Source organism: Aethalodelphis obliquidens, unplaced genomic scaffold (assembly GCF_003676395.1).
Source record: "Aethalodelphis obliquidens isolate GAN/ISIS:26980383/991018 unplaced genomic scaffold, ASM367639v1 scaffold18, whole genome shotgun sequence".
Lineage (NCBI taxonomy): Eukaryota > Metazoa > Chordata > Mammalia > Artiodactyla > Delphinidae > Aethalodelphis > Aethalodelphis obliquidens.
In genome coordinates, this window is record NW_020837962.1 from 26,460,397 (window position 1) to 26,485,461 (window position 25,065).

General features: G+C 39.2%; 1 protein-coding gene across 1 annotated transcript in view; it reads right to left on the reverse strand.

Annotated features, from left to right (window-relative positions):
• PLCB4 (phospholipase C beta 4) overlaps window positions 1–25,065 on the reverse strand; it is a 420,273-nt gene that overhangs the window by 251,282 nt on the left and 143,926 nt on the right. The window contains exon 2 of the mRNA XM_027118190.1: window positions 9,767–9,825. The gene's annotated coding sequence lies outside the window, so the exon portion shown is untranslated. The remainder of the gene's footprint in view (window positions 1–9,766; window positions 9,826–25,065) is intronic.

The window sequence follows — 25,065 nt, forward strand, 5'->3', positions numbered from 1 at the left end:
TGGAGTAGAATTGAGAGTCAAGAAATAAACTTATACATCATGGCCAATTGATTGACAAGGATGCCAAGATCATTCAATGGGGAAAGAACAATTTCTTCAATAAATGGTGCTGGGACAACTGGATATCCACATGCAAAAGAATGAAGTTGAATCCCTACCTCATACCAAATTCAAAAATTAACTCAAAATGAATTAATACATAAATATAAGAGCTTAAAACCACAAAACTTTTAGAAGAACATATAGGGGTAAATCTTCCTAACTTTGGGTTTGGCAATGGATTCTTATATTTGACATGCAAGCAAAAGCAACAACAATAAAAAATAGGGAAATTCAACTTCATCAAAATTAAAAACTTGTGCGTATTAAAAGACATTATCAAGAAAGTGAAAAGACAATGTATAAAATGAGAGGTCTCTGCAAGTCATATATCTGATAAAGATCAAGTACCCGGAATATATAAAAAAAAACTTTTCCAATATAATAACAAAAAGGCAATCAACCCACTTAAAAAATGGGTAAACAACTTGAACTGACATTTCTCCAAAGAAGGTATACAAACAGCCAACAACCACATGAAAAGATGCACATCATTAGTCAACAGAGAATGCAAATCAAAACCACATGTTGTACCATTTCATACTCATTAGATGGCTTTAATAAAAAGAAAAATAAAATAAGTGTTGGCAAGGATGTGGAGAAACTGGAACTCAAGTACATTGCTGGTGGGAATGAAAAATGGTGCAGCTACTGTGGAGAACAGTTTTGTAATTCATCAAAAAGTTAAACATAGGGACTTTGGTTGGCACAGTGGTTAAGAATCCACCTGCCAATGCAGGGGACATGGGTTTCAGCCCTGGTCCAGGAAGATCCCACATGTCACGGAGCAACTAAGCCCATGTGCTACAACTACTGAGCCTGCATACCACAACTACTGAAGGCTGCACACCTAGAGCCTGTGCTCCGCAACAAGAGAAGCCACTGCAGTGAGAAGCCCGCACACCACCATGAAGAATAGCCCCCACTCACCTCAACTAGAGAAAGCCCATACGCAGCAACAAAGACCCAACACAGCCAAAAATATAAAAATAAAATAAAATAAATTTATCAAAAAAAAAAGTTAAACATAGAATTAGTATATGACCCAGCAATTCCACTCCTAGGTATATCCCCGAAACAACTGAAAAGAAGGACTCAAATACATGTATACACATGTTCATAGCAGCACTATTCACAATAGCCAAAAGATGAAAACAGCCCAAATGTCCATTAATGGATGAATGGATAAATGAATTGTGGTATATACATACAATGGGCATTATTATTCAGCTATAAAAAGGGATGAAACACTGATACATGCTATAACATGGAAGACCCTTAAAAACATTACGCCTAGTGAAAAAAAGCAAAGGTCAAGGGTTGTATGGTTCCATTTATATGACATATCCAAAATAGGTACACCCATAGAGATGGAAAGCAGATTGGCTGTTGCCACGGGTTGAGGAAGGGTAAAGTGGGGAGCAACCGCTTAGTGGGTAGGGGCTTCTTTGGGGGTGATGAAAATTTTTAGAATTAGGTAGAGGTAGTGGTTGCACAAGTTTGTGAATGTGCTAAATGACACTGCATGGCTCACTTTAAAATGGCTAATTGTTGTTATGTGAATTTCCCTTCATTTTTTTAAAAAGGCAGAAGGAAGAAGACAAGGCAGGCAAAGCAACACAGGATTTTAGCTAAGACCAAAGCCTTGGGAACAGCAGAAATAAGCACCAGGAGGGGCGCGGGTGCCGGCAGATGTGCTCAGAGGGAAGAAGCAGAGATGGTGTGAACACAGGAAAAGGAGGTGGTTCAATCCGGCGATGGTGTCCTAACAGAAGAGTTGCATCTGTACGCAGTCTAGAATCCACAGAAATGGCCCTTTGTAAAGTCCCTGAAGGAAGGGCACCATGAGGACCACGAGGTAGAAGAAGTTCCTTAAAGGAAGGACAATGTGGTACCTGAAGCTCCTCAAGGTCAATCCTTTGCAGACTCTTCATTCCTTTACATTTGTACAAGAGAAAGAGCAAAGGGTTACCGAGGAGAAGAAAGAGGCGAGTTAACATCTCCAATGCCAGGGAGCTAAATTGGATTTGCTTATTTTTTTTCTCCCTTTTACAGAAACAGAAAAAACAAAGGGAACATCTCCATTGTAGGGGGAAAAGATCCACATTTCAGGTCTGAAAAAGATTCAGGGTGCCCAATTCAAAATAGGAGAGTATGTAACATGTGTGGGGACACGAAATTCTATCTTTGGAATAAGTTCTTGCTGTCACAACCACACAAAGGCTCTTGGGAAATGTCATACAAAGAAGAAAGTAGTTTGGAGCCTCACAAACATCCCTGGGAAATAAAAATGAGAAGGAACATATTATCTACAGTAAGACAGGTCCTACGTATGCAACATCTCCTTGTAAAGACTTCCAAAATACAATGAAATCGGTGACACTGTGCTCATTTTCCAGACGGGAAAACCAAGCCCCAAGCTTCAGAGCTCACATTCTTCCTCCTACACCATAATGCATTGAGCCAGGTGAGAAATTATAAAAGTCACCAGGAGCAACCTCCAGTTTTCCAGTAAACTTCTAATTGCTTGGAGAAGGGGGTGTGACTTTTATTTTTCTATTAGCTCAATAAGGGCTCTCAAACATCTCCAACGAGACAGTGCACTGCATCTATCCAAATTCCATACCGCTGTATTATCACTCGAGGAGCATACAAAATACTACCATTGCATCCGCTTCTGGCTGCTTATTTTTTATAAGAGTAGTGCCTTCTCTCTGCTCCCTGCATGCCCACTGTAAAAGCACATGGCCTGCAGCCATACGGGAAGGGTCAGTAGATCATGTCAGCACTTTTGCCGGCAGAGCCACTGGAATCGTCCTCAAACTGCTCTCTTCCTGCGTTTGTGACACTTGATTCCCCCCGCAGGCCACAAAATATGGCAAGTAACGAAGCAGCTGCTGACCTGCAAGGTGGTCACTGCCCAAGGTCACTGGCTGGTTCCTTTCCTGGGAGGCTTTATTTTAGTCCTCAGGCCTCAGCAAGCTGCCCTTTCCCACCTGAGGACAGAGAAGACACGATGCCTGCTCCTCTGTTCATTTCAAAAAAGTAGGCAAGGACTTTCAAATGCAACAATTTCCACTGGCTTTCAACATTTTATTGATAAATCCAAAAAAAAATGATAAATTAAAAAGGATCAGGGAACTAAACTGGATTTATTTTTTTCTCCCTCTTATAGAAACAGACCAAACAATGCAAACCTTTCCACTGTACGGGGAAAAAAAAAAATCTACGTTTCAGATCTGGAAAAGATTCAGGCTGCCCAATTCAAAATAGGGGTGTGTGGAACACATGTGGAGATGAGAAATTCTCTCTTTGGAATAAGAAGTTCCTGCTGACACGACCACACAAGGACTCTTGGGAAATGTCACACAAAAGCAATTTTAATGTCATGATGACTTCAAAAATAGCATACTCACAAGCTTCATGTGAAAAGCCTGGTCGAAGAAACTAAAAAATATAAGGGCAACAGCTAAAATTTTCTATACTGGACTGTTAGACCTTTTCCAGTTTCTTCAAATCTTTCAGCAAACAAGAAAGGACAAATAACTTTGCTAATATAAACTTCTGAAATTTTCTTTGGCCTGCAAAACAGGATAAGCCTTCAGCATCTACTGAAGTAGATGTCAGTAGAAAACTGACATTATTTTCCCAAGGTATCACATTATAATTATATGGTTTATGCTTTTCTGCTCTAGTATTTTATTTTAAAAATAAGGAAAAGTTGAAAGTTCTTTTTTTTTTTACAGTGAACAACCATATTCCCACCACCTAGCTTTTTTGAATATCTAGCCTTTTATCCAGCTCTCTAACCATCAGTTCTTGTTTTGTTTTTTAATGTATTTCACAGTAAATACATTGCAGAGTTCAATACTGTTTACCTCTAAACTCTAAGACTGCTGGCATTTTAAATCTTTTCTAGTTAAAGGTTGTGACTTCGCAAGAGGAAAGAGGGAGGAGAAAGTAAGTGAAAGCTCATTACACACCTAGTTCCCTCTTAGAAGGGACATCCCTACGCGGTAGAGGGGTGTCCTTCTGGCAAGGGGAGTAGAGGGTTAGAAACTTCTTCCTTCTCTTTGGTTTTGCTCTCATCTCTCAATTATTCCACAAATCAAGAAAGGGAGGAGAACATTTGAGGCTGGGCCATGCCCACCCCTTGGGGATGCCTCTAACAGTAAAGATTAAGTGAAGATAATAAAAAGTGGATGACAGGCCAGTACTGACCAGTCACTGTCTAAACAAAAGACTTCAGGTTGTCTTAAGGGCTGCCCAGTCTAGCTTACCAGGTAAGGGAGGGAAAGGGAGCCACTGTGCAGAAGTGTGCCCAGGAATGAATGGTGTGTTCACGCCAGAGCATGCCCAGAGTATGGCTACAGGGGGCAAGATCCGTACAGCAGTGGCATTGGAGAGGGCCCCTGTGGTAGAAGTTCTTCCAACATTCTCTTCATACAATGTGACTTTAACATTCTCCCACTGGGAGGTGGGCATTTATGTCTCCTTCCCTTGAAACTGGACAGGCTTGTGACTCACCAGTAACCAAATAATGTGATGGAAATGATGCAGCATGATTGTTAAGGCTACGTCATAAAGAAGATCTGCATCTCCCTCGTCAGGAGGAATAATCACACTGGAGCCCACGTAAGCAGTCCAGCTGCCCTAAAGCCGCCATGCTGTGAAGAAGCCCACAGTTTCCCATGAAGAGAGACATCATGGAGACATCATGGAGACAAGAAGAGACTATATGGAGAGAGAGAGCCCAGTCAGCTTCCAGCTGCTCCAGCCTCCTGTCCTTTCATCTTCAGATGCCATTTGAATGCAACTACCTGAGGGACCCCAAGCCGGAACAGCACAACGAAGCCCTTCTGGAACCCCTGACCCACAGAAAATGTGAGAGGTGAAAAGGCGGCTGCTTTTGTTTCAAGCCACTACATTTTGGAGTGATTCCTTACACCACAATAAATAACTAAAACAGACCCCAGCGTATAAGCTGGGTCATGATGATACCTCACTTCATACACTGCACAATCCGAGTCTTCACACCTGGTATCAAACTAGCCACTACCTACCTTTCTTATTGTGTAGTTAGTACTCCAGCCTCATCAGTTTACATGCAAGTACCCAAGCTCTTCCAGAACCTTCTCCTGCAACACACATTATATACATATATATATAACTTTTTTCCATTGCCTAAGATGCCCTCTTTTCCTTTTCAAATTTTTTCTACATTCTACCCTTCATTCAAGACTCAGTTTCTTCCAAAAAGTGACCCTATAATTCTGCACTCCTCAAGGTTATCAGTGATATCTTAGCTGCCAAACCCAATCATTTTAATCATAATTCATGCCTACAGGGCATTAAGTCCCAAACGGAAGCAGCAATGGCTCATCAAGGACAGATCAGCTCACTTTCTTTGGACAACAATGCCGCCTCACTTCTTTATTGAATGGGGTTACCAAGCTGGGAAATTCCAAAGTGCTGACAAAAAGTCTTATCTAAAGGAAGTAAGCCTCTTCCTAGAGTTTTTCTATAACATTCTGAAGTGGCACTGTCCAATACAGTGCCATTGGCCAAAGGTGGTTTTGAGCACCTGAAATAAGGCTAGTCTGAACTGAGATCTGTTGTAAATATAAAATATACACAGATGAAAATTCTTAAAAAAAAAAAGGTAAAAATATAATTAATAATGTTGAAATGATAAGAATTAGCATATGCTGGGCTAAAATATATATTATTAAAATTAATTTCAAGTGTGATCTTGGACTTCCCAGCCTCCAGTACAGCCTGTTATCACAACCTCTTTTTTTTTTCTTTTTAAATGAGGCTATAGGAAAATTTAAAATTATTCATGCTGCTCACATGCTTTTTCTATTGGACCAAACTTTTGTGCTATGCTGAGTTGAAGGTGCCCAAGGAAACACCATATATTTCTATAAAAGTTTTAGGAAAATACTTTTAAGGCAAAGGTGAAATGTTTGGATATAAAATTTAAAAGGATGGTTAAAAGAGGTGAGAATGAAAAATAACAGAGTTAATATTTATGCTTGGAAATGTTTCTAGCAAGAATAAATGCCAACCATACAGTCACACGGTATCCTTGCTTCTTTTTCAGGACACTGAAATCATTATCCATGATGAAATTCATATAAGGAAAGCTTTGAAATTTCAGATTTTATTTATTTTTTTAACTCTAATATATGTAGCAATTCTACTAACTGAAAATTACCTAGGTGTCTCACTCACTGAAAATTACATAGGTGCAATCACTTTAGGACTTAGATATTTGACGTAGTAACTTATGATCTATTCAAGGGAAGAAAATGAATTTATACAGCTTCCGAAAGTATGTAAACTTGCACCAGGAAAAGGCCTAAGGGATGAAAAATGTGCCTGCATGAGTGAGGAAGTGAGTAAGAGAACATGTGTCTAGGTAGAGAAGACACTCCAGTGTCTTGTTCAGATATCACTGGGTACCTTTTAACTGTCCTGCATGCCCACCTCCCAGCTTTTCTGTGTTTTGCTTCTAAAGATGGCACTAGCAAATTTCTTAAGAGGAACAGCCTTCAACTTCTAGAGCTGCTTCACCTGCAGATGCAGAGTCAAGTGCTCCCCAGTTTACAGCCCCTCTCCCACCAGCCCATAGCCAATGGCTGAGGCAGGGATGGGAAAGCCCAGCTCCTTACCTTTAGCAGAAGGAACAGATTCTCAGGAGCAATTACACTCCAGAGCTCCCCCAGGGGTCAGGCTGAGGCAGGGACATTGCCCGAACCACCCCTCTGCTTGGCCCCCTCCTTCTCCCTTACCTTCCCCAACTCCCTAGTTCTCTTGGGAGCACTGCCTTAATAAAACACTTGTGCAAAAATCCCACCTCAGATCTGCTTAGGGAAGCCCAAGCCAAGAATTTTGTGATGTATGAATGGACCCTAAGAAAATGTGAAACCGGATTCTTATTGTTTTGTGTGTGTGTGTGGCTTTATTTTTTTAACATCTTTATTGGAGTATAATTGCTTTCCAATGGTGTGTTAGCTTCTGCTTTATAACAAAGTGAATCAGTTATACATATACATATATCCCCATATCTCTTCCCTCTTGCGTCTCCCTCCCTCCCACCCTCCCTATCCCACCCCTCTAGGTGGTCACAAAGCACCGAGCTGATCTCCCTGTGCTCTGCGGCTTATTGTTGTTTTTGTACCTCAGATAAGTTTCTATAACACTTAAGTATTTAAAATAACTGCACAGTTTAATAAGCAAGAAGTATCTTTGTTCCTAAAGAGCATTGCAGCAGCCCTAGAACAGAGGTCTTAGCCCTAGAAAAAAGATGCTAATAACTGGCACAGCATATATATCTCCAGGTGTGAAAGAAGTTAAGGGTAGCGTGTAAGGCTCCAAAGTAGAAGTAAAAATAAAGAGAAGTCAGCTTAAAGTTTGGTGAGCTTCATAACTGACACTGATGTTATCAATTCTGTACATAATCAATATTTAATAAAAACAATTTCAAGTCATTCAGAAAACAAGAAAGCACCCCAACATTAGGTAAATTTCCCCCCAAAAAGAGTCTACCTTCCAAACTGAAATAAAACAGGGCAGTAGGTATCAAGGGTTGTTTTCTTTCTTTTCATGAAACTTGAAGACAGCCTTTGGTTTAACTAGGCTAATAAATTCCTCTTTACGAAGAGTCATTCAGAAGCTAGAAATTTAAGAGTGAAGATAATTCATCTCATTTTGTTTTCTATAAATATTTCCTATTTTAACACTGATAGAAAGCTAAGCTGAATGTAACATAAATAAGAGAAATCTAAAATACACCTTTTGCCATTAAGGGATTAAAATATATTCTGAATGCCTACTGTGGATGTAATAGTCCTAAAAAAAAAAAAAAAACACTTAGAACTAATGTACAGCCCACTGTTGGAATCATGGCAAAATAAAGCAGGCTTTCAAGATGAAACCAGAAAGGTTCAGATGCCAGGGTCTAGATAGTCCCCATTTTAAATATGGGAAGACATTATAAAGGAACCCGATTTCACTTCTATTTAAAAAAAAACCTCATCATAAAAGGTATCCAACAATTGAATGTTGCTAGAGTGGGATGTTTTTAGTTTTAGGAGAGGATAGCACGAAATACACAAGAATTCTCTCTTTGGGAAAAGGGCAAGCCTAACATAAAGATAACAATCAACCAACCTGGTGACATGTGGGACACCAGGTCCCATCAAGTCCTAACAGGTGTGGGGATGGAAGAGTAGCCCACATACTATGTTAGCTGTCCCAGGACCCAATGCCATCTAAAGTCTTTGTAAAATCAAACGCATGGCATTTATACCACTTAATATAGAGGAAATCATTCTTGGAACTTACAATATAGAACAAATAACTTCTAAGCTCTGTTTTTTTTTTTCTTTTGGACTCTTAAATCAAGTGTTTATTTTCACTAAGTACCTAATTCTTTATAGGGACAATTTATAATTCAGCTGATAAACAATGACTTATTTTTTAAGGATAATACAACTATTGTACAGAGAAAGTGGATAGTCCAGAAAAACAGTTTTTAAAAAAAGAGTAAAAATCAGACATTGTGTCTACACTGATTTAAAGTCCCTACTGAATTATTCAGCACCCCCTACTCCGATTTGCCTGCTAAGACATGGTTTATGAGTCATCCGTGGGGAACAGTAAAATATACTGCACTTGACTAAAAATAAGTAGGAACATTTAATAATAAATCTACTTTCTTGATAGTCTTGTGTCATCATTAAATACTGATCACTTGGAGAAGCGTTGGGCTGTGTGATTCTTCCCTCCCCTCACAGAAAGGCCAGAAGAAAATCAGCCACGGGCCCTGCCAGAAGATGATGGAATATCTGACATGACATGAAACACGGAGAAGAAAATAATATTGATTTTAAATGCCTGGAACCTGGAGTTCACTTATCGAGATGAACAGCAAAGTTGCTGGTTATCTTCTCCTTGTGATCACTATAAAACGACTTCTTGTCCTTTGAAGTAAGAAATGACACATACTCCAAATGTTTTACTTATAACACCAAGTAGAAAATAGCAATTTGACAAAGGGGTCAGAAAAGAACATTTGCTAGGATTCTGGCTCTTGAATAAAGCATAGGCAAGTTATGGTTTATAAATAAAAAGAACTGTGCATATATATTTTAGATTTCCATTTTAGTTTTTCTTTAAAGATTTGTAAAATGGAACTTTAGAGGAACATTGGAAGGATTTAATTACAGCATCCTTATAGGTAGTTGCCATAAAATGGAGGGTGTACGACAACTGACAATGATTTTTCCCATCTGTGAGGATCTTCTTAAACAAAATGTGCATAAGATTAAAAACAAGTCACATACATTTCTCCTCAGAAAGAATTACAGAAAACAGCAACTTAATATCTGATGCTTACTAAATGCAGGCAATACTCCCACAGACGGCAAACAGAAAATCCAGCAGAAAATGAAGTACCCAAGGTTGGTGGAATGAATAAATTTGAATCTAGAAAATGCCAGGAGTTGAACACTCCACCACATCAAGGAAAACATCTGTGAATCAGTTTTGAGAGGCATTTCAGATGGGACATCAGTGTGAATGAAGGGATTCATTTTACAGACCGAAAGTTCTAGAACCCCACATCTAGCAACTTACCCACTGTGTGCAGAGTACTTACCAGATGGCTGGGGACTGACTGAAGGTGACGTCCACTTAGTCAAATCACAGCACTGTCCTCTGTGGAGGAAGGACACAGATCAGAGAAAAATCAATGTGAAGGAAATTTAGAATTCTCATGGAAAGAAACAGCCCTTTGCACTTCAAAATCAAAGCCTATAATATTCTTTAAAACACATGAGAAAGAGACATTAATAAATTAGTGACATTAGTTTCTAAATGGATGACAAAAACAGACAATCATCAAATCAGAAATCTTAGTGCTACATCCAGCCTATAGGGTTTATACACTCTCTCTACTAAGCTGCTGATCTACAATTCAACCTCTTAACCTATCAAAATAATTAAGCAGAAATTGAACAACAACGATATCCAAAATGTTCTAGAAGTAGATATAATGATCTTTCCCTGATTGATAGGGAAACTGATAGTAATTTTAAGAAATCTTTCAAAGAAGAGCAGTGCTGAATAGGAAAGATTTACAATGAAATTATATCTATGTACAAATAGTCACTATTTTTGGTGTGTGTTTTTGTATTGCCTTCATTAACAAGTTGTTATGTAGTTTTGGACTTAACATTGAATTTAGAATTCAAGATCTTTCCAAGATTTTGTGTTGGGTGGGGGAGTGGCATAGTTCCAGGTGGTGTCAGAAGTACATAGAAGTAAGAGGAAGCCCATCTGCATTTGGAAAGAAGTTAGAGGCAGAAAAATTGGCAATTGAAATATGGAAAAATGATGTCTGTAAAATCTGAACTGGGATTTTCCCAAGGTCATCATTTATTTATGGAGATGTCCACAGTAAAGTCCCGGGTAGAAAGGTACATCCACAAATGAAAAATATGTCATTACAAAAAAAAAAAAAGCAGACTTGGGTCTATATAGACAGACATGGAAAAAAATTCTCAGGTCATAGTATTACTTTTTAAAACCTCAAGTAATGTAGTAATACGTGTACTATGACCCCAGTGTGTTAAAACAAACCTCACTAATCTAGGTGTAAAAACACAGACATGAATATTGTTATATTCAGAGAACATATTTGAAGGGATAACAAGAAACTCAACCGGGCTACCTCTGGAGAACTGGTACTGTAGGGAGGTAAAAAGGGCCTTTGCATTTTAACCTAACGTTGAACAATTACGCAATATTTTATCACAAAACATATTACTTTTACAATTAAAATTGAAAAAACAAGAATCCAATTCATCTAAACTTCCTATGGAAATAAACATTCCATTTTAAGTATATAGAAATAGAGAATATACAGCATCATCTACACATACTTCACTGATTTATTTATTTTATATTATTATTTTTTTGGCCGCGCTGTGAGACTTGTGGGATCTTAGTTCCCCAACCAGAAATCAAATCCAGGCTCCTCGTGGTGGAAGCATGGAGTCCTAACCACAGGACTGCCAGGGAATTCCCATTACTTCACTGTTTAGTAAATATTTACTATGACCCAGCTTTAAGCATGGATTGCATCATCATATTTAATCGACATAAAAACTCTAAAATGTTTGTACTGTGATTATTCCCATTTTATAGAAGAGAAAACTGAGAAGTTGGGTGTCTATTCAAGAATTACACAAAGCTGGCATTCAAACCCAGGCACCCTGACCAATGTTTAGCTTCCATGGTACTACCCCCTCCATGGCATTTACCATAGTTTCAATATTACATTTATACTGGTAGTGATGTATTAATATGAGACTATAAATTCCATGCAGACAGGGATCATGTGTGTATTAGAACCATGAAGTATATCCCCAGCACCGAGATAGTGCCTCCCCACAGCTTCATTGAAAAGGTGAATTATTAAGTGCCCCGCCTAGAGCTGGGAAGTTAAAAATGTTTTATGTCTCTTGGGACTGTAAAACAAGACGAGTTCCAAAAAAGGTCAATAATTAATTAACCCTGCTATACCATGCTCCTCGTTTTGAGAAACCACTTGCTACCCATGTCCTTCTATAACCATAGATTTAAATACTGGACACATTTTTGCTTTCCTTCTATAATTCCCTAAGTGACTATCCAGCATAAAACTGGTGCATTGTTCCATAAGCCTTTCTGCTTCATGGCTAGGATACTGCAACATTTGGGAAAGCCAATGTTGAAATACTTAACTACATGGGACTTCCCTGGTGGTGCAGTGGATAAGAATCTGCCTGCCAACACAGGGGACACAGGTTCGATCCCTGGTCTGGGAAGATCTCACACGCTGCGGAGCAACTAAGCCCGTGCGCCACAACTACTGAGCCTGCTCTCTAGAGCCCGCGAATCACAACTACTGAGCATGTGTTCCGCAACTACTGAAGCCTTTGTGCGGAGAGCCTGTGCTCCGCAACAAGAGGAGCCACCGCAGTGAGAAGTCCGTGCACTGCAATGAAGAGTAGCCCCCGCTCGCCACAGCTCGAGACAGCCCACATGCAGCAACAAAGACCCAACACAGCCAAAAATATAAAAATAAAATTAAATCTTAAAAAAAAAAAGTTAAAAAAAAAAAGAAATACTTAACTACAAAGAGGTGAAGCAGTAAAAACAGTTTGTCATGAATTATTTAGCTATTGGCATATAGTGGGCAAACTACTATAACTGACTTAGTGTTGTGGTCATATGTGAATCAAGGCCTCAACCTACCAACATTTTCATCCTAGTATTATTACTCTAGGTGTTGAAGGGTGTAAATGGGTCTTTGGTAAAGGAGAGACTGAATAGATGAGTGAGTGTGTGTGGGTGTGTGTCTGTGAATAGGCCTCTATGACTCTCTGTGTGTTTATGTGTCTCTGTGTGTGCACGGGTCTTTCAAAAGAGGAAAGATAGTTTTCTATAATGTAGACAGAAACCTAATAAATAGTTACACAAAATCCCCAAATCTCAGATCCTATTAGTGCTGGTATAAACAACAGCTGTTTTTCATTCAACAAGGGTGCCAAGACTATTAAAGAGGGAAAGATAGTCTACTCAACAAATAGTGCTGGGACAACTGGAAATCCACACACAGAGGAATGAAAGTGGACTCCTATCTCACACCATACACAAAAAATAGCTCAAAATGGATCATAGATGTAAATATAAGAGCTAAAACTATAAAACTCTTAGGAGTAAATATAGGAACAAATCTTTGTGACCATGGGTTAGGCGATGGTCTCATAGATATAACACCAAAAGCACAAACAACGAAAGAATAAATGAATAAATTGGACTTCACCAAATTAAAAACTTCTGTGCTTCAAAGGTCATCATCAAGAAAGTGAAAAGACAACCCAGAAAACAGAAGATTTTTCCAAATCACGTATCTGATAAGAGACTTATATCCAGAATATTTTAAGAAGGACTATTATAACTTAACAATAAAAAGACAAATAACTCAATTTAAAAATGGGTAAATAATCTGAATAGACATTTCCCCCCCAGAAGATATACAAATACATAAAGAGATGTTCAACCATAAGAGAAAATTAAGTCAAAACCACAATGAGATACTACTTCACACCCACTAGGATAACTATAATCAGAAGACAGATTAGAAAAAGTGTTAGTGAGAATTTGGAGAAATCAGAACCCTCCTACATTGCTTGTGGGAATATAAAATGCTTCAGCTGCTTTGGAAAATATCCTGGCAATTCCTCAACTGGTTAAACATAGAATTACCATATGGCTCAGTAATTCTGTTCCGAGTTATGTACCGAAGAGAAATGAAAATACACGTCCACAAACAAAAAATTTTCATGTACATTTTTCGTGACAGCATTATTTATAACAGCCAGAAGGTGGAAATAATCCCAATGTCCATCAACTGATGAATGGATTAAAAAATGTGATATGTCCATACAATAGACTGTTATTCAGCAATAAAAAGAATGCAACATGAATACATGCGACAACATGGATGAACCTTAAAAAAATTATACTAAATGAAAGAAGCTACTCACGAAGGCCACATATTATATGGCTCCATTGATATGAAATGTCCAGAATAAGCAAATCCACAGAGATAGAGAGCAGATTAGTGGTTGTGCGGGACTGGAGGGGCAGAGAAGGTGGGGAGTGGACGCTCAGGGGTGTGGGATTTCTCTTCGGGGTGATGAAAATGTTCTGAGATTAGACTGTAGAAACGGTTGCACAACTTTGTGAATATACTAAAAACCCCTAAATCATACACTGCGAGTGGGTGAATTTTATGTTTTGTAAATGATATTTCATTAAAGCAGTTAAAAAAAAGGTTATCTTTCAGTAAGTTTGCCAGTGAATATTAGTTGGCTTCTTTCAAAAATGACAAAATACTTACTTACACTCTCCAAGAAAACAGTAAGTAGTGAACATTTACATTTTTACGAGACAAACTATTGTAATTCTCCATGGGATTTCTTGTGATGGGAAATACATACAATTATATTTTACCTTTGCCAAAGAAGAGCGTATGCCTGCAAAGTACCACTAATGACAGATGCCACAGTGCTTGAGATATAGTCTTATTTCAAAGCAATGAGGAGCTTTAGCCAAGTGTGAAGTTTTTATTTCTTAGTGGAGGGAAAAAAACCTACAAATATCTGAGGTTTACATTACGAGGCCTAATTTTATGAATCTATATACTGAACACAAAGGACTAGCATTCAGTGCTCTTCCCAAGATATTCAATATTGAAATTTTGTTTTCAAGTGAAGAATAACTGGGAAAGACTGAATCAAAACAGAGATCATTTCACTGTGATCTGCTACTGAACATGGAAAATTATTGTTTTGCAAACAAACAGAATGTTAGAAAACAGTTATGTTAGTGAGTTTTTGCAGTGTAACCAACCACCTCAAACCTGTGTGGCTTAAATTAGCAAATATTTATTTTGGTTCACACAATGATCTCAAGTTGGTAAGAATGGCAAGAGTGTAGATCCCACTGCACAAGCATTTCTCAAGCCTCTGCTGTGTCACATGTGCTAACGTAGCATTGGGCAAAGCAAGCCACGTGGTCAGGCCCAGATTCAAAGGATGAAGAGAGAGCCCCATTTCTTGATGGGACTTTGCACCCTTTAAGGGCATGGATACAGGGAGGGAAAAACTTGGCGGCCATCTTTACAATCTACCATAGTATTGTTTCCAAATGGAACACACTCCCACTGATGGCCCACAGATATTTTACAGTTTATTACAGTACAGTTTTTATTCATGGTACAGCTTACATGTAAAATATATGTATTTTACCATGGTACACGGAGAGAGAATGTACAGTGCATATACATTAATGCAACTTCTATTTATGGAAAATGATATCAGGTCTCTATTGAAATTAATCATATCACTATAAATATACTAATGGCTATTTACTATAGTAACATTATCATGTTACCAGTTATTTATCAGTTATCTTTTCTTTTTAAGTGAATATATTTAAGCAGAAAAGATGAGTAATAAGTTCAGGTGAAAGATTTCGCCAAATCCATAGAAGTGGTTCAGGAATGATCCAAGTTTAGAAACCCACGGGGTAGGACAATGCTTCTGAAACTTAACATACATACAAATCACCAAAGTTATCAGCAGATTCTGGTTGAGACCAGAGATTCCGCAGCTCTAACAAGCTCCCGGGAGGTGCTGATGTTGCTGGTTCTAGAGCACACCCTGAGCAGCAAACACGTAGAAGGGCAGAAGCCTGGCTATCAGAGAAAGCCGAGAACAGTCATTTTACCAGCCGAGTGGTCTTCAAGCAGCTGACTTCACCTCTCTGAGATCATTCCTCATCTGTAAGACGTACATAATGTTAACACCCATCTCAGAATCTCTCTCTCTCTCTCTCTCTCTCTCTCTCTCTCTCTATATATATATATATATATATATACACACACACATATATATATATATATAAATCACCTTGCTGTACCCTGAAACTAGCACTATATTGTAAGTCAACTATAGTTATATTAAAAAAAGAAAGCAATAGGATCTTTGAAACTCATTTTGCCAAAGCAATCACATTTGATACTTTCACATAAGAGTATGCACACATTGACATCTCCTCAGAGCCATTCCACAAGCATATACTGAGCAAACCCTGTGGCCTGACACTGTCCTTGGCTCTGAGGACATGACAGTGACCAAGCAAGAGAAACCACTGTCCAAGTTGAGCTCACACCCCAAACCCCAAACTGCTCACATAACTCTCTCCTCTGAGTTGCTCTGAAAGAGAGGCTGCCGAGGGCCTGATGTGGCCACATACCTGTTTACATTTCCCTACGGTGATCTTTGAACATTTGAGCTGATTGTTAACACTTGCATAACGGGAGATTTCATATAAAATATCGGAACCCCAGCATCTCTTGGAAATCTGGAAGACTGGGCAACAGGGACCCAGAGAGCCGCCTGTATGCCAGCCACAGCTGAGAGGTGGCTGTCGCTCCTGAGAAGGTCTGGGTCTGCCAGGTCCCCACAGCGCCTCCTCCTGGTCACTCCCACGAGATGGCCCCTCACCCATGTTCTCTGGCTCTTCTCCTTGCACTGGGTTAGCGAGCCCCCCCAAATGAAACCACAGTCAGCAATGCTGACGAGCATGGAAAGAAGGGGAGTCCACCTTCCTAGTCTGCGCATTTTCCCTTTACCATCGTGCAATAAATGTCTAGCAAGGGAGCAATTTCGTCATTCCTCTGCCCCTCCCTAAAGTCTAAAACTGCCAGTTTGAGAAACCATTCTAAGCTCTGCCTCGATCCAGATCTGTCATTTACTGTGGCTAACTGGATCTAAAATGGTTAACTGGGGGCTCTTTATAGGAGTTTATTATGAGTCATTTTATGAGTGTCATTTTTTTTTCTCTCAATAGTGGCAATGGCTTTGCAATTACCTAGCTACCTTCTTTTGTCTGGTTTCCCTCGTGCATTGGACACAAATTTAGTAGCTCTTGGTACTGTAGGTCAGAAGTCTGGGTCCAGCTGCTGGGCTCTCTGTTGAACAAGGCTAAAATCAAGGTCTCTGTAGGCTTCCTTCCTTTCTGGAGCCTGAGGAATGATCCACTTCCAAGTTCAGGCAGGTTGTTGGCCAGTTTCACTTCCTTACAGTCATAGGACTGGGGGCCGTTCCCAGCTGGCTGTCAGCAGGGTGCCAAGCCAAGCACCCAGATGCTACCTACACTCCTTGCCTCACAGCCCCACCTCTTCCAGGCCAGCGGTGGACAATCTCCCCCTCATGGAATCCCTCTCTCTCCTTGAATCTTTCTTTAGTCCCTACTAGAGACTCAGCTGACTAGGACAGGCCAACCAAAGAAAAGCTCATTCTGCAAGTCAGCTGCACCATCTAACATAACCTCATCACAGGAGTGACATCCATCAAGGTCACAGTCACCAGGGTAGGAGTCCTGGGGCCATACAAGAATTCTGCCTGCTATACCTAGTATCTAATTGCTGCATGCATTTGTTGTCTGTATGCATTTTTTTTTTCTCAGGTTGGGAGCTGACATCATGTCACAAGGCAGGCTAACTGGCCAACAGACAGGATGTATGGAAGTTAAACCCAGCGAGTAGCTTTGTAACAGTTCTCCCATTTATCACTAGAGTAGCTAATGCTCTAACCCTAAGAATGCATGTACTCTGCCAACTTCCAGATGTATATGAGATGCTTCTCTTCTTGAACTTAAACTGACCTTATGAAATTAGATGTGCAGAAAATTGATATTCTGAAGGAGGAGGGGGAGAAGAAGGAGAAGAAGGAAAAGAAGAAGAAAACAGATACATAACTAATACCTAGAAGGACCAAAAAAAAAAAAAAATTAAGTATCCAAATACCATCATGCACTAAAATTTTTTAAATTAAATTGTTATATTTTCTACACGGTCTCAACCAATTTAACAGCTTTTCACTCAACAGACTTGGCTATTTGGAAATTACATAGAGGCAATGTATACATAACCACACTAACAGTTGAAGGAAAAGGATAAAAATAATTAAAAGCATGCTTAATATAGTCACTAGCTCATGGCATAATAACCAATTAATGAGAAATTACTAAGTCCAGGTGCTGCTCTCAGTGTTTCATGTATATTAACTCATTAAATCTCACCAAACTCCATGTAGCAGAAACTTTCTACAAAAGAGGAGACTGAGTCACAGGGTAGTTATATTACTGAGCCAGAGTCACGTGGTAAGAAAAGGCGTGTGAATTCAAACCGTGGACTCTTCCTCTTAAAACCATAGCTGTCTGTGCACTTATCTGTGTTTCCATGTTGTGAAATAGGGATGCTTCCTGCACCTATCATACAGCACAAGGTGGTGGCCAAGCACCTAGGCACTGCACTCAAATAGATCTGGTTCACATCCAAGGCCAAGGGGTGAGAGTTGGGGCTGCAGCCTTGCCAAGGGGTGTGACTCTATAATTTGCATAAAGACACCCCATGTGCCAGCAGCAGCCTTGTCCAAGCAAGCCTATGAAGACTTCTTAAAAAAGAAAATAATCCAGGCATTCCTTAACCCCCTATATCCTTATTTGGAAGAGGAGAGATGAAAACTGTGATTGATTCCTTCTTTCTCTTTTTCATTCCTTCCAAACCCTTTTCCATTGTCCTACATTTGAAATTGAGAGATTATGAAAAGATAGCAACAAAGCAAAAGCTAACACTAGAAGCAAAGAATAGAAACCACTGGCTCCCTTTCCTACTATAGAGAAGAAAGTGAGCCTTTCTTTAGGTAATGAGAAAGGAAAAACCTGTAGTTCAATACCCTCCAACCTTTTCCATCAGTTCCACCCAGCCAAAGCAGGGTCATCATGGCATCGGGTGCCATCAGCAGCACAGACCCCAAGAAACACAGGCTTAGCAGTTGTAATAATAGGTCACTGGAGGCGGAGCTGGAGGTGGAGGTGGAAGTGGAGTGGGGGTGGGAGGCACATCCTGATATCTGTATTAAGGGAACTCTTGATTTCCGAGTGGGGAAGGGATGGCTTAAGAGTTTGGGGTTAGCAGGTGCAAACTATTATATATAAGATAGATAAACAACAAGGTCCTACTGTGTAGCACAGGGAACTATATTCAATATCCTGTGATAAACCATAATGGAAAAGAACGTGAAAAATTATATGTATATATATATATAATTGAATCACTTTTCTGTACACCAGAAACTAACATAACATTGTAAATCAACTATACTTCAATTAAAAAATAAATAAATAGAAAAGGAACACTTGCTTTCAACGATGCATTTCCACAGCTAGGTTGGACAAGCTCACGTGTCAGTTGGCATTTACTCAGTGATTGCTCCTGGTACCAGCAAGGCGCTGACCAAGGACTGTTACCACCCAGGGTCCTCTCTGTGAGGAGGTGAGTGATTAGAACTATTCTTTAATCAGTCCTCTTTATGTTCTCCTATGGTTCCATCTCGGCTCCATTGCCCTGGTGGGCACAGAGCAGAAACTACAGAAGTATAAATGTATTTTGTCAGAGAAACCTCCCTTTAATCTGATGCTTTCTGGAGTTGCTTATTTGGGAGAGGTCTTAGTTTTTCCCAAGTTTTATTTGGTAGAATTTCTCAAGCCACATAATTTGACTTAAAATTGCTATGCACTGCAGCCAGAACACTCAAATAGGTTTGAGATCAGACATAATTCTCAAAGTCCTTGGCTGCCTGTGGTCGTCAGTGATCCCTCAGAACATTCAAACAGGGTCTTAGTTTCAGAAACTTGGATGTGTGCCAACCCAGGTAATTATTCTCTGCCTACCTTATTTCCCCAGGCAATTTTAATTGAAAATGGTATTATCCTTTACCTCAGTTCTAATCTGCTCTGAAGTGTCCCTGTGTCCTGCTTCTTTCTCCCATCATAAGCTAACTGAGCTGGTTTCTTTTTGAAGCTTAAGTTAAAAAAAAAGAAATGTTTCTGAGTCTCCCAAGGGGGAAAATATCAGATAAATATGAGCCATTTAATTAGTCTCAAACCAGTGCACCAAATACCACTGGCAGCAGCTGCAAGAAACCCCTCCTTGATGCCTAACCTTATGAAAAGTTTCTTTTGTGGATAGAAATACAAAGGTTTTCTTACTGAGAACTGACCAAAAAAGAAAAAAGGGTGGGAGGAGGGGAGTGGGAGAGACAATGAGATGACTTTACTCTCCTGAAATGATTTTAAAAGGTACTGTTGCCTTGATTCAGAGTTGGCAGAACAAAATGCACCATTTAGCACAGGATGCCTGAAATTCAATGAAAATGCAACAGAAATGTGCTTTTTGGTTACTTCCAACAAGCATGAACTTTAACCAGTAATGTCCAATAGAAATATGATGAAAACCACAATTGTGAGTTACATATGTAATTTTAGTTTCCAGGAGCACTATTAAAAAGGTAAAAAGAAAAGGAATACTACTCAGCGATAAAAAGGGAAAGAACTCTTGGTAACATAATTTGGGTAGATCTCCAGGGAACTTTACTGAGCAAAAAAAGCTAATCTCAAAAGGTTACAAACTATATAGTTCCATTTGTATGGCATTCTTGAAATGACACAAGTACACAAATGGATAACAGATTACTGATTTCCAGTAGTTAGGGAGGAGAGGAGGTAGGCTATGGCTACAGTATCTGGCAAACCTGATCCTTGCAATAGAATTCTTATGTATTTTGACAGTGGTGGTGGTCATATCAACCTACACAGGTGAATAACTTGCACAGAACTAAACACACACACACAGAGACACACAAACACCAGTACATGTAAATCTGGTAAAATCTGAATAAGGTCAGTGGGCTGTATCCATATAAATTTTGTGGTTGTGATGCTATACCTAGGTTGTGTAAGACGGTACCAACTGCATGTGAATCTATTATAGTCTGAGAATTAAAAGTTTAAAAATGTGAATTTAATATTAATAAGAGTTAACCCAGTATTTGCAGAATTTTCTTATATAATTGAGGTACATGTAATTGATAGAAAAATTACTGAGGTGGTTTAAAATTCCTTTTTTTTTCTTCTTCTTGCATTCTAAGTCTTTGGAATCCAGTGTGTAGTTTACATTCAGAGAATATTTCAACTCCCACGTGTGGCTCTGACTCCAGGTACTGGGTAGCAAAAATGCTTCAGACTGAGCCTAATATCCATTTCCCAACCCCCTCCAGTGACACAAACTAACATTGAAACACCTTTGCTTTCTGGAAGTCTCTCCCAGGGCAGGTTTATAATGAAACCCTTAGAGCTTAGACAGTCACTGGAAAATATGATCGGCTGGGAGAGAAAATTTCATCACTGGTACCAACCTGAATTTGTTTTGGACCACAGATCCAAGATACAAATGAATAACTAATCCCTATTAAGGAGACTTCTAGTATCTTCTAAGAAATAATTCCTAAGAAGAATTTCAAGAGCTATAACACATAGACTGGGCTCAAGGATTAAGATTTTAAACTATTTTTGAATCTTTGTAACTTTTCCTATTGGGTTTTTTCTCTCTCTCTTTGCTTTCGTATTTCCCCGTGGTGATTAGAAGTGCGATGATTTAAATAAGAAAGCCTTGTGGCCATGAAACTCAGAGATTCAATTTTCCTCCTCAGTCAGTCATGGAGGAGAAAGAAACAGGTGATAAGTGTGTGATGGAAACTTTGAAAAATACATAAAATTAGGCCAAATCTCTTGGGACTCTGAAAAGTAAAACAGAGAGCAGACTTGGTTCTCAGACCAGGTATGATAAGGAGCCCAGGGCTCAATCTCAAAAGACCACTGCAGTCTCCATCCTTCAGAGAAGGTGGAAACGAGATGAGGAAATCCTATTCCCAAATGGAGCCTTGAGGTATAAAAAGAGTGGGTTTTGGAATGAGAGAGACCTATCTTTGAGAATACAAGTCAATTAACCTCTCTTGGCCCTAGCTTCCTTGTTTGTAAAGTAGCAAAATTATCTACCTGACTCATTGTTGTGAAGTTAAACAGAATAATACACGAAAAGTGCCTATCACATTCCCCAATCCAAGGTGGGTGATCAATTACTGTCCTCTCCCTTCTCCTCTATTTCTGCACTCAAGTAAGGAGGCACATAGAGAAAATGATGTGTGCAAATTAAGCTAAGAATAGTAACAGCAGAAACTCGAGTTGTTGCTCTAGAGTAATGCCAGAGAGAAAAATATTTCATTTTAATCTGTTGCGCTTCACTTCTAATCTGCTGGTAGGAAGCTGGTTTCAGGATCAATCTAGATTTATAGCACTCTTGAGACAGCTAAGTACGAGAGAAGCAGGTACCCCTAAGGCAGAGGACACAAAAGAGTCTAGAAAAATGGAAACAGAGCTGGTTTGACCAGAGAATCATGACCTCAAAAACCTTTATGTAGTCACATCTTTCATAAACATAAAATGCATCCTCCAGTCAGCAAGTGAAAATAGAAAAAATAAATAAATAAAGAGTATGGCACAGTTTACAAGAACCACTCAATGCCTTAAGTTCTCTTGTTATGAATTATGTAAATTTCAGACCGGTGTTTATGTTTGTTGGATCACTTTTTTTGGTCACAGACAACTGGTCAACCACTTGTTCTATGAGAAATTACATCACCAGCTGGCCCACTGGAGCCCAATACACTGGGATATGGCAATAAGTTGGGTTTTTATTGATGGAATTGAACTCTACAAACTCTTCAAGACCCAGAACATGGCTGCTGAGGCCAAGGCCCTGACACAGGTACCATATTGAATAGATGGGCTCCAAATGCACAGTCTAGAATAATCTGTATGGACAACAGCCTGCTCTGATTCTGTTTCCTGTTCATCTGCATTTGATTTTATGAACAAACTAAAGCAGCTGATTTATCTACAACTCTAACAAGTTCTCTGTCTTTGTCAGCACCACCACCGGCACCAAACTAGGCTAACCAGCTGGCAGGATCCCTCTGAAACAGCTTCTGGGAGAATGTGGGATGGTTTTCTGCCATTGCTACTTCTGACCTCGGAATCAAAGTCTACGAGTACTACCTGAAGCAAGACTAAGTCTCGCAAGGAAACCCCAGCAACTGAAGTAAACTGAAATGAGGAACTAAGACACAGATGTGCTCACTCTCCTAGGACATTCAGGCTTCTCCAGTGGCTGGACTCAGAGGCAGAGCTGGTTTTATTAATCAAGAGGATTAAATCCCTGTTTTTTATTTGCATATAGTAAAATTCACTCTTTCTGGTATACAGTTCTATGAGTTTTGAAAAATGCATACAATCACGTTACCAACACACAAATCAAGACATAAAACAGTTCCATTACCCCCAAATCTCTCTCACGCTGTCCCTTGGCAGTCAGCCCCTCCTCTAAATCCCACCCAACCTCTGGATGTTAAGGAACCATACACGACATAGCCTTTTGAGTCTGACTCTGACTTCCTTCACTTAGCATGATGCAGTTTGTGATCCATCTATGCTGATGTGTTCATCAGTAGTTTGTTCCTTTTTACTGTTGAGTAGTATTTCAATGTATGGATATACCACAGTTTGTTTTTTCATTCCCAGTTGGAAGGACATCTGGGTTGTTTCCAGTTTCTGATGATTATAAACAAAGCTACTACAAATATTAGTGTACAGATTTTAGTGTGAAAATAAATTTTCATTTCACTTAGTTAAGTACCCAGGAGTGGGATTGCTGGGTCACATGTAAGTGTATGTTTAACACTATACGAAACTGCCAATCTATTTTCCAAAGTGGCTGTTCCATTTTACATTTTCACCAACAATGAATGTAAGAGAATCACAACTGCTCTGCAACCTCACTCACTTAGAACTACCCATTTTTTTCTTCTTATTTTAGCTATTTTAATGGGTGTGGAGATATTGTGATTTTAAAATAATGAATCTTCAAGAGCAATCAGAGTTCCATATATCGTACCTTTAAGTCAGTAACATATTATTATCTTCCTTTTGGAGATACGGCAACAAGCCCAGACAATTAAGTAAATTCACACATTTACAACATGCAGAAGAAGATATTCTGGTTAAAGAAGAAATGTTCTGGGGCTTCCCTGGTAGCACAGTGGTTAAGAATCTGCCTGCCAATGCAGGGGACACAGGTTCCCCTGGTCCAGGAAGATCCTACATGCCGTGGAGCAACTAAGCCCATGCGCCACAACTACTGAACCAGTGCTTTAGAGCCCATGAGCCACAACTACTGAGCCCACGTGCCACAGCTACTGAAGCCTGTGCACCTAGAGTCCGTGCTCTGCAACAGGACAAGCCACCACAACGAGAAGCCTGTGCACCACAACGAAGAGTAGCCGCTGCTCACTGCAACTACAGAAAGCCCACACACAGCAACGAAGACCCAATGCAGCCAAAATAGAAACAAAAACAAACAAAAAATATTCCCTCTACAAGTTTGAAAGTATGTATTTAATACCTACAAATAATAATACATCAATAATAATAATCATAACAGAGTGCCATTTAACAATAGGAAATAACTCTCTGATGCATCATAACTTTCATTAGTTTAAAATTTCATAAATCATTGATAATTCAATCATATATATGTATATATAGTTGTATACATACTACACACACAGAGACACATTTTACTACAAAAGAAAGTTTGTCAAGCATATTGGCAGTTTAAATTTGATCACAAAAGGGGGAGTATTTACTATTTTAGAAAAAAGAAACTCAAAATTATACCAGCTATATTACATATTTGCATAATGATCTGGTTACAAATGTTAGCTATTCCAAGAAATATCTCCATTTTTCAAAAATGTATTGACTCTTTGTTCTGTTACTGTTTGTACTTTAAGAAAACTAAAGATATGGTTTTGAATTTTTAACATGTCTTATTTTTTACCACTTTGTTGTAATATTTACATGTCCTCTTCTGCTAAGGATCATTTTATGCCTTCCTTATCTATTCCCATAAATAGAACAGGAAATTAAATGTGTTCCATGAAAAATAGTTGTTTCACTCATTCAAAAAATATTTATTGGATTCCTACTGGGGGGAGGGGAAGAGAAGGGTGATGTTTTTATTGTAGATAGGGGCCCCCAGTGGGGTCTCATTAATGAAGTGACATATGAGCAAAGACTTAAGAGAAGTGAGAGAGTAAGGCTTGTGAAGATTTGGAGGGAAAGGATTCCAGGAAGAGGGACTAGCAGGTGGAAAGGCCCTAAGGGGCATGCGTGTTTTACAAGGCTGAAAAGATCACTGTGGCTGGAGCACAGCAAGGTGAGCGCGAGGACACTAAAAGGAGGTGAAATCAGCAAAAGGAAGCCAGATCACTCAAAGGCGTTGATCAAACCTGATTCTTGGTTAAATGAGAAGCCAATGGAGCACTTCTAAGCACCAGAGTTACACAGTCTGACCTAAGTTTTAAAGGAAACTTCGCTATT